We start from the raw sequence: 9,572 nt of genomic DNA on the forward strand, positions 1-9,572 counted from the left end.
GGCGTCCCATTCTCAGTTCAGTGGTTTAATGATGGCATTCACCTATGTATTTGCTGTATTCTGACTGTGTCTCTCAGGAGAGATCTTGAAACTGACATTTCCCCCCTGGGCTTGGGGATTTGCGGTTCCCTGTTCAGGAAAGGTTAAGATTTCTGGTAGTGCACACAATCAATGAAGCACACAGATTTTGCTGCAAGAAAACTGACAGATAATGTGTCTCTCCTTAGAATTGCACAGGGTGCTAATAGCTGAACTATCTCCATAGATATCAGATATTCATCTGGACTACCAGGGAGCGAGTGGTAACTAACTGGCTTTTAAAATAAGCCAGAAAGGATGAGTTATGTACAAAAGCAAAAAACAAAAAACAAAAAAAACAAAAACAAAAACAAACAAACAACAACAACAACAAAAAACAACAACAGCTCAATCCTTTCTTGAGATGTCCCCACACTGCAGGTTGGTTCTTTATTTGACCAGTACAAACAAAAAAAAAAAAAAACCTATCATATGTCATTCTTTCTCATTTCTGTATAAAAAGTGAACACACACGCGCGCGCGCGCACACACACACACACACACACACACACCACCTCCAGCAATGGGCAAAGAGACACCTTGTAGGTGGTGGTGTTCTTACGTCAGTCAGGGGCAGAGCAGATGGTCGTCCTTTGTTCATCCTGGCTTGGTAGGCACAGCTGTCTTGTGCCTAGAACGCATAAGAACCAGGCACAAATCCAGGCAGCGCAGTGCAGGAGGCGAAACGCAGACAAAGACCTGCAGACCATCACGCTTCCCACAGACCTGCCCTCCAGCCTGTCTGTGGCACAGGCAGGCCATACACACCTGCTTGCTACCACTCCGCACATCCCGGATGGAGAGCGTTACCTTGGGGCGTGACCAGTCTGCAGCAGGAGCCACCATGATGGGCGAGAATGTGGTGATCAGATGGGAGAGAAAGAGAAGTGGAGCGGCTTGAGCATTATGGAGCGAGGCAACTGGAGACTCGAGAATAGAGAGGCGTACCCTGTTATGAGTTGCCAGACCCGCCACGTGGGGCCATGGTGAAGTTCCAGCCTACACTACCACTGAGGGCCTTGTCTGTGTCTCTGTGGCTAGTGGCAGTCTCCAAGTCCATGGCTTATATTACAAATACACTATAGAACGTAGGGGGATGTCGCTGGCACAGCAGCGGCTGGAGACCACGTGAACGTCCAGGGGCTGTGTATAATTAGCCCTGACCCTTAGTGGCTGTGGCAGTCTGAAGAGCTGGCCCCACCTCTTACCAGGAGCAGCGTTCAGGAGAGGCTGCACTTCTCTCAGGCCACACAGCAGTGGAGCTGGTCCTGATAGTGGAGGTGTGGAGCTGGAACTGATGGGGAGCAGTTGAGCCAGCCCCAACGGTGTGAGTATGGAAGCGCTGAACCCTCCACTCGTTCCCCCGCGCCCATTCTGCCATCCCACCTCTGGCAGTCAAGAAAACTGCCTCGAGAACCGAGAACCGTAAGCTCAGGAGATCTAGCCCTGCCCCTTACCAGCTGACACACTCAGGAAAGGAGCCCTGTATCTTGCCTGGACAGTCAGCAGAGCTACTCCTGGGGTGTGGGTGGCGGGGGTGGGGGGGTTGGGGAGATGGGGGCGTGGTCCAGACACTCCTCTGCCTTGAGGTGGCCTGAATGGAGGCACATAAAGCCCTCTGCCACCTTGCTCCTCACCACCTGTGGCAGTGGAGAGAACTGGCCCTGAAGGCATGAGAACCAGTGAGCTGGCCTTATTCCTCACCCGATGCAGCACTTGGGAGTGTGGGGCCCTGCACCTTGTCTGAGCAACACAGTAGAGTTGGCCTGTCTGGTGGGAGGTAGTGTGTGTGCTTGTTTTCCCTCTACCCACCTCACTGCCTACCCAGAGCATCTGGGAGATCTGAACCCTGGGTCATAGGAGTGGGAGAGCTATCCCTGCCCCTTCACTGGCATTAGCCCTGGAAAAGCAGGCCCTGCATCTCACCTGGGCCACACAGTAGAGCTGACCCTGATGGGGAAGGTACAGGGGAGACAGCCCCCACTGTGTAGGCGACTCAATCAGTCAAGTGCTTTGGGGCAAGTGGGAGGAGCTGAGTTCGATCCCAGAACTTACGCAAGAAAGCCAAACACATTTTAATCCCAGATGCCAAGAAAGGTGAATTCTTGGGACTTCTTGAGTAGCCAGCACACCGATGTAACCTATTGGCAAGGTCAAGGCCAACTAAAAGATCTTACGTCAAAACACAAGGTGGATTGCATCTGAGAAATGACACGGAGGTTGGCCTCTGGACTTAAAAGGCGCACACATGGGCACACATTTGCACATACCCTACCCACAATTATGTGTGCACATAGACATACAAATACACAAGACAGTCTTGACTGTCTTAGCTTCTACAAATTCATCCAGATCTTATAAATGTCTGGCAAAGCAGAGGAACACATATTAAAGTTCTTTGCTACATGTTTAATGAAAAAATAATAAAGGTCCTTTGTAAGTCCTTAAATAGTAAGAATAGTTAATTAATTATAGAAAAATCCATTCAAACGAAAAGTAAGGTGACATTTCCAAAGATGTGCATCTCTATTTACTGGCCGGGAAAGTTCTCACTGATGTATTTTTATTAAAATAGTAAGACAAATGGTTTCTTTTTTAAAAAAAATTATTATATATAAGTACACTGTAGCTGTCTTCAGACACACCAGAAGGGCATCAGATCCCATTACAGATGGTTGCGAGCCACCATGTGGTTGTTCAGATTTGAACTCAGGACCTCTGGAAGAGCAGTCAGTGCGCTTAACCACTGAGCCATCTCTCCAGCCTGCAAATGGTTTCTTTAAAAGTATATAAACTAAGGGATCACCTTTGTAAATGTCTGTGTCACAAAAACATGCATGACAGATGTCATAGCTCAGCTTGGTTGTCAACTTGATATGTGTGCAAAGAGGAAACCTCAATAAATGAATTGCCTTCATCATGCCTGTGGCCATGTCTGTGGGACATTTTCTTAATTGCTAATTGAAGCAAAGGGGCCCATGGCACTCTGGGCAGTGTCTGGAGGCCAGTGGCTCTGGCCAGTATAAGAAAGGCGGCTGAGGGCTGGGGATTTAGCTCAGTGGTAGAGTGCTTGCCTAGGAAGCGCAAGGCCCTGGGTTGGGTCCCCAGCTCCGGGGGGGGGGGGGGGGGGGGAGAAAGGCGGCTGAAGGCGAGCTAGGTATCAAGCCAGTGAGCAGCACTCCTCTGTGACCTGCGCTTCAGTTCCTGCCTTGAATTCTTGCCTTGCCTTCCCTCAGTGATAGGCTAGTGCGGCGACTTGTAAGCCAAATATACCCTTCCTTCTCAAATTGCTTTTGGTGTGAATGCTTTCTCACAGGGACAGAAACTAAACTAGAACAATGGTCAGAGTAAGATGGAGTCTAGTTCAGAGGCTTTACTGGGATTTCCATGTGAGGAGCAGGTCTAGTCTGAGTGTGTAGCTTCAGTGTGGCTGGTTTGAATGATGCCGGGGCGGGGGGCGTGGGGGGTTGGGTTGTAGCGGTAGCCTGTAATTGCCAAGTACCGGGTCCGACTGTGATTCAAAACAGGTGTGTTGGCTCGCTGTGAGAGACCCAGGCAAAGAGGCGGTTATGGCTAAAGACTTGGGTTGATTTACTCTGAAACTTGCTCCATCTGAAGCCTTTGCTGTCGCCAAGCATCCTGCAGTCCTGGGAGAGGCAGCCTCTTCTGAAGCCACAAGTGGCAGAACCCTCAGGGCACAAAATGGCTCCCGGTGTGGTAGAGCATGTCTGTAGGCATGTAGGCTGAGGCAGGAGGATGAAGAGTTTAAAGACAGGCTGGAGAGCATAGTGAGAGCCTGAACGAAAGAAAAATACCTAGAAAACAGGAAAGTGGAGTAGAATTAGCTCTGCGCTAATGGAGGAAGAAGCGTGTGCTTCCCTTTTGTATCAGGTTTGGCAACAAGTGCCTTTACCTACGTTGCTGGTCTTGTTGTTCCTGTTGTGTTGTTGTTGCTTTTGTTGTCGTTCTGAGGCAGGACTTTGCTATGCAGCCCAGGCCGGCAATCCTCCTACCTCAGTTTCTTGAGTGGGTGAGATTAAGGGAACATATAATTACATATAGCTTTAAGAATAACTTTTACAGTAAATGTTGAATGTTGTCATTTTGTCTATTAATGTAATCAACACATCTCATATAATTGGCTGAACCACCATGTTCATACTTCTACTACTCATACTCATACTACTCATATTTCAATGACAGACTGAGAGCTGTGATGTCTCAAGTCAGGCCACTGCTTGCTTGCTTGCTCAAAACCCCTTGAAGCTGCCAAGAAAGATTCCAGGATGTGGTTAGTGGCTTAAAAAAAATGCTCTGAACACTCAGGACTACATTGGTCCTGAATACCTAAATGTAGCCTCAGTCAGCTAGAATAAAGAAAGACTTTCATTTGGCTATAAACTGTCTGAGTGGTCTTCTCTGGTGGGCTCCTCTAACAGCTGTACTATGACTACATCACGGGAGCCTACAAAGTATTTACAAAGTTAGGAAATAGAACTCAATGATAAAGCAAACACACACACACACACACACACACACACACACACACACACACACAGCATCTGAGGCCTACACTAAAGCTTCCCCGAGTGAATAAAGTATGTTGATGCGATATCTACATACAGATATAGTTAGTCATTATCACTCAAAGCGGGTGAATACCTTTGAACCCAGAGCCATACCAGAGTTCTAACAATCTGGACGTAATGGGAAGTGTGTGTGTGTGTGTGTGTGTGTGTGTGTGTGTGGGTGTGTGTGTGTGTGGGTGTGTGGGTGTGTGTGCACGCGCGCGCTTTGACCCAGGGCATGTTAGGCAACTGTTTTATTTCTCAGCCTCTAGACATATCTTTAGTGTATCTGCCGCCTTTAAATTTAGAACAGTGTGCGTAAATAAATGCTATCAGTGTCGTCAACATGGGGTAAATTACTTGATGCTGTTTTGTGGTTCTTAAATGAATGACAGAAATGAGGGAAAGATTTTAATTTCTATTTTATTCCATTTCATTTGCCAAGTTTCTTTGGGTGTCAAGAAATTTACCGAGGATGAAGTAAAAAAAGGCAAAGGAGATTCTATTCGAGGCTGCTGCAATGGAAGAAAGAAACTGAACTCAGCGTCGCTGAAACCAGGGATTAGAGAGCTTGTGTACAGTTTGGGCAAGCTAACGGAAAAGCCCTGGAGTGTATCAGTAGGCTGTGCAGTCAAGGCAGGGGCCTTCTGCACTCACTAATTGTGGCTTATTAACTTGAAACAGCACTTCGCACTGAGCCCGGGAAGCTGGCTCTGTCTTTCTTGACATTCAATTTGAAAGAGATGGCTTCCAGGTTTTGCTGAAAGACTGTCCTGGTTTTAATAGGGTAAGAGACAACAACAGATTTATAGCTCAGGGAAGCAAAGAACGAAATTACCAGGGGAAGGTCCTGCTGCCTGATTCAGCCAAGAACTTCATAAAGTCGTCTTCTTGGTGGTGGGTCAAAAGGAAAGACAGCCTGATACAGAAAAACTGGGGTTAGGGTAAAGAAAAAGTTGTTAGATGGGGTACAATTACTTCAGGTTCATTTAAAAACCATGCTTTCTGGACTAAGGGTTCAGCTCGGTGGGAAAGCCTGTGCCTCGTGTAAGCACAACCTTGGATTTCATGTCCAGCTCTCTAAATTTTTTAGTCAAAAAAAAAAAATTAATTCACAGCATCTCCTATATGAATTAATGAAATATTATTGGCATGAATATGAATTTTTTTCCAGATGCTTTTTCAATGGTTTCTGGTGAGTAAACAAGAAAGACAGAGGAAATCCACACAAAGCAAATTTTAATATATGAATAATTAAGGCAGCAGTGTGTGAGGTGAATAATAATCACGTCACTCGCATTCAAAATTTCTGTATTTCCAAAGTCTCAAGATTAGCATGTCGATAATACAATTCGCATCTTCCCTTTTAAATTCTAAGGCTAGCACCAAGCCTGGGTTCAGCCATCTCACCGTTTAAACCCCTGGCAGGACGATAATTTTAAGGCTCTCTGTCACATATCGCATATCAAAACTGCTAAAACTTGGCTTTCATATTGTAACAACCTCCCCACCCCCATGTAACTGTGAGCATAGCTGCAAAGTGTGGGGAAATTGCCCAATGTGGTAAGGCTGCATACCGGAGTAAGAGGGCATCTCATGGTGACCAGACTGCTGCCCCAGGTGGTGGCAGTAAAAGCAAGTTCCCTTGCATCCCAGCAGAACCAGAACTGCAAAAATGATTTCACCAGATCCTTGGTCTGATTCAGTTACCTGCTCTGTCAGACACGTTGGTCCCAATTCCGTCCTCTGTACTCTTTTCTATAAAAACGTCAACTTCCCACTACTCTCTTGAGGACAGACCTGAGGTTACCAACCCCTTCCATCGTTTCCAGCGCGGCCATGTTGATTCCCAATGCGGCCATGTTGATTAGCCCTCTCCCTGTTCTTCACTACTCACTCCTTTGTACATACAGCATGCTGCAGCGGGGTGGTAGCAGCCTGACCCACTGAGACACACAGAGCTATGGGTTCTGTCCTAAAATCCATGGCGCGCATGAGCTGGCACTCAGTCCATCTTCGTGGACCTTCTGCATCTTTCCCTGCCTCGTTCTCACACGGGAAACAGAAGCATCTCTTTAAGCAGCAAGTGAGCGGGCTCAGCAGGGCTTTACTAACTCCATCTTCCCCCAGGCTTTCTTGGTTCACTCTCTGGAAACCAGAGGCTGGCCAGGTTGGATCAGGACATTCGTGTACTACTGTTGCTGTTTCCGGTCTCCTCCTCTAAGTAATTTGTGTCTCCGATACTGATTTTCAGCAAGTGCCCATTCAGACCTGACCAGCAGTTATTTCTTTTCAAGCGAGTCATCTTCCGTATTTTATTTATCTCCATGACTATTATTGTTTGATATCTAATTCTCTATCCATCTATCTATTATCTACCTGTCTATCCATCTATCCCTCTATCCATTATCTATCTGTCATCTATCCATCCATCCATTTTCTATTTTTTCTATTTATACAGACACAGTAAGATCCATTAAGGGAAAACTGTTCCCTTTTGATCAAGAGAATGTGATCTGGGTGGCCTGGGTGAAGATTCCAATTGTGCAGATCAATCACCAGCTAAGGGACCATCCTCAGGAAGGCAGATGTACTGTAAACTAGGATAGGCAAACAAGAGGAATAATTATGACCTCAGAGATGTAATATACCCTTCCTTCCCATAATCCTGCCTCTCTCAGCAGTCACCTAAGGAGCCACAGACACGCAGCTTTGAAAGTCAGCCTGCTTTTCTCAACCACTCGAGAAATATGGCACTCCCTTATTGTTTCCGTCTCTTTTCTAAGTATTTTCCCTGATACTTTCCCTCACTCTCTAATTAAATGCTCCTCTCCGCCCTATGGCTGCTTGTCCACCATGCTGTCCCCCGTGTCAGCTTAACTAAACGGCTTTAGTTCTTTCTCTTTCCTATCTGTCTCCTCCGGGAAGATACCAAGATCTCTGGCTTACCTGCCATGGAGTTTTCTTTAGAATGATAGTAATATTCTCCCTGTTTCCTACAGTCTATTCTTAAATTATTTTATTAACAAGACTAACAACACCAAGAGGGGTTGCCAAGTCCATGGATAATATGTGGGAATTCTACCAGAACCCCTCAATTCTCCACTAACACTGTCATTAACATATTATCTGTATCTATGTGTGGTAAGCATACATTATCTATCTCTCATCCATCTATCAATCTAATCCACCTGTATACATATTCCTCTCTTCATCCTCCATCTGTCCATCTGTCCCTAGTGAAGGAGCAAGGAAAATGATGGTGGAAATATTTGCTTGTTCATTTGTATAACCCCATGCCAGCTAATAAATGGCGAGTCAGTGTTCTTTTCCATTTTCACAACGACCTCTGTACCTCTCTTCATGCAAGTTTATGCCTAATGTCTAGGAACAGCCTCAGGGTTGAGCGTTAGGGAACGTTGTCCACCGAGCTTTGTGTATATGGACACCTCAGCTGCTTCAAGACTGTTTACCTCTGGATGTTTTGGGGGAGGTTATGGAGGGTGGGTAACAAAGGGAGGTTGTATGAATGGAATTTGATGGAAATGAACCTTAGGGCAATAAGCGTTCTACTCTGTTCTTGATCTTGATTTTGCAGAAGTATATCAAAAGAGCATGGCTGTCCTAGAGAAGATCATCTGAAACACTTTGTCTGAGGACATGGGAGCCTCTTCCCTGTTCTTTCCCCCAACAAGGCAGCCACTGGAAGTCTATGAAAGAGTGAGTTCCCGAAGAGCCCTGAAATCATGTATCTCTTTTGCAGGTTTACTTATTTGCAAAAGTCTCTCTGGGCAGCCAACAAGTATCTGGAAGCAATGAAGGGAAATATCTACACAGTTTTTGTTTAGAGCTAGAATTTAAATACGCTACAGTATTCGTGTGAAGGGCAGTTGGGGGACAGGTTGTATCAGGACCTCACAGATGCTGGACAAGGGACCTACCATTCATCTATCTGCCCCTTCCAGTTGCTATAGTGGTTTTCTTTTAATTATCTAAGTAATTATTCAAATCCTTCTCATTTTGAAATTCTCACAGTGACTTCTTCATTGATCTGTGCTAACAGTGAATAACAGTCAGCCTCACAATCAGAAAGTGACTTTGTGGCATTTGAAGGTTTGAAGCTCTGCTTTTGTCATTCCTTCCTTAACGCCTTGCTCTTCTCCAAGATTCCTAGATCCATTGGCAAAACATCCAACAGAAGACAGGGAGATACATAATTCAACACAGCCTAAAGATACATTACCAGTCTCACTACAAGAATGTTTAGAGTGTCTACATAGAGGCAAGAAAGGATATGCTGTTGGTGGTGGTTTTATTAATCATTATTAATTAATTAATTAATTAATAATGTCTTTCCTCCACAAAATATCTAAGGCAGCACAGCAAGGGACACATGACTCTAAAGTGGTCACAGATCCAGGGTAGGTACAGAAAATGAAAATCTGGACGAGGGATACATAGACTACTAGCCATTAGTGTCATGTGACTATTATTGCCATGAAAACCAATTTATTTCATTCTAATGTTATTTTTTTTTTTAGTGCTGAGGCTCTGCACATGCTGGCAACTGCACTATGTCTGACTGTAACTACAGCCCTCCTTTTATTTTCTATTTTGGATAGGGTCTTGCTACAGTGCCCAGGCTGACCTTGAACTCACTCCACTGAACAGTGAAGGCCTGGCTTCACGATCCTCTTCTCTCTGCCCCCAAATTGTTCAGATTGCTATCCTGTGCCAGGAGGCCTGGCTTTGACTTCATTTACAAAGAGGTGAACCCTGTGTTATTTAAACAATAGTTATTGTAGATAAGCAATCTGCAGCTTATTGTTAAATGCTATAAATTATGTTACAAGTACTCTGAGTCACTAAAAAAAAAAATGAAAGAAAGCAATCCTTTGGCTGAATGTTAGACACATGTACAACCCA

At 45.3% G+C, this 9,572-nt stretch overlaps 1 pseudogene; it reads left to right on the forward strand.

Moving 5' to 3' along the window:
- Positions 1-591: 591 nt before the first annotated feature.
- On the forward strand, positions 592-722 carry LOC120098374 (small nucleolar RNA SNORA48; annotated as a pseudogene).
- The last annotated feature ends 8,850 nt before the right edge of the window (positions 723-9,572 follow it).

Source organism: Rattus norvegicus, chromosome 18 (genome assembly GCF_036323735.1).
Source record: "Rattus norvegicus strain BN/NHsdMcwi chromosome 18, GRCr8, whole genome shotgun sequence".
NCBI lineage: Eukaryota > Metazoa > Chordata > Mammalia > Rodentia > Muridae > Rattus > Rattus norvegicus.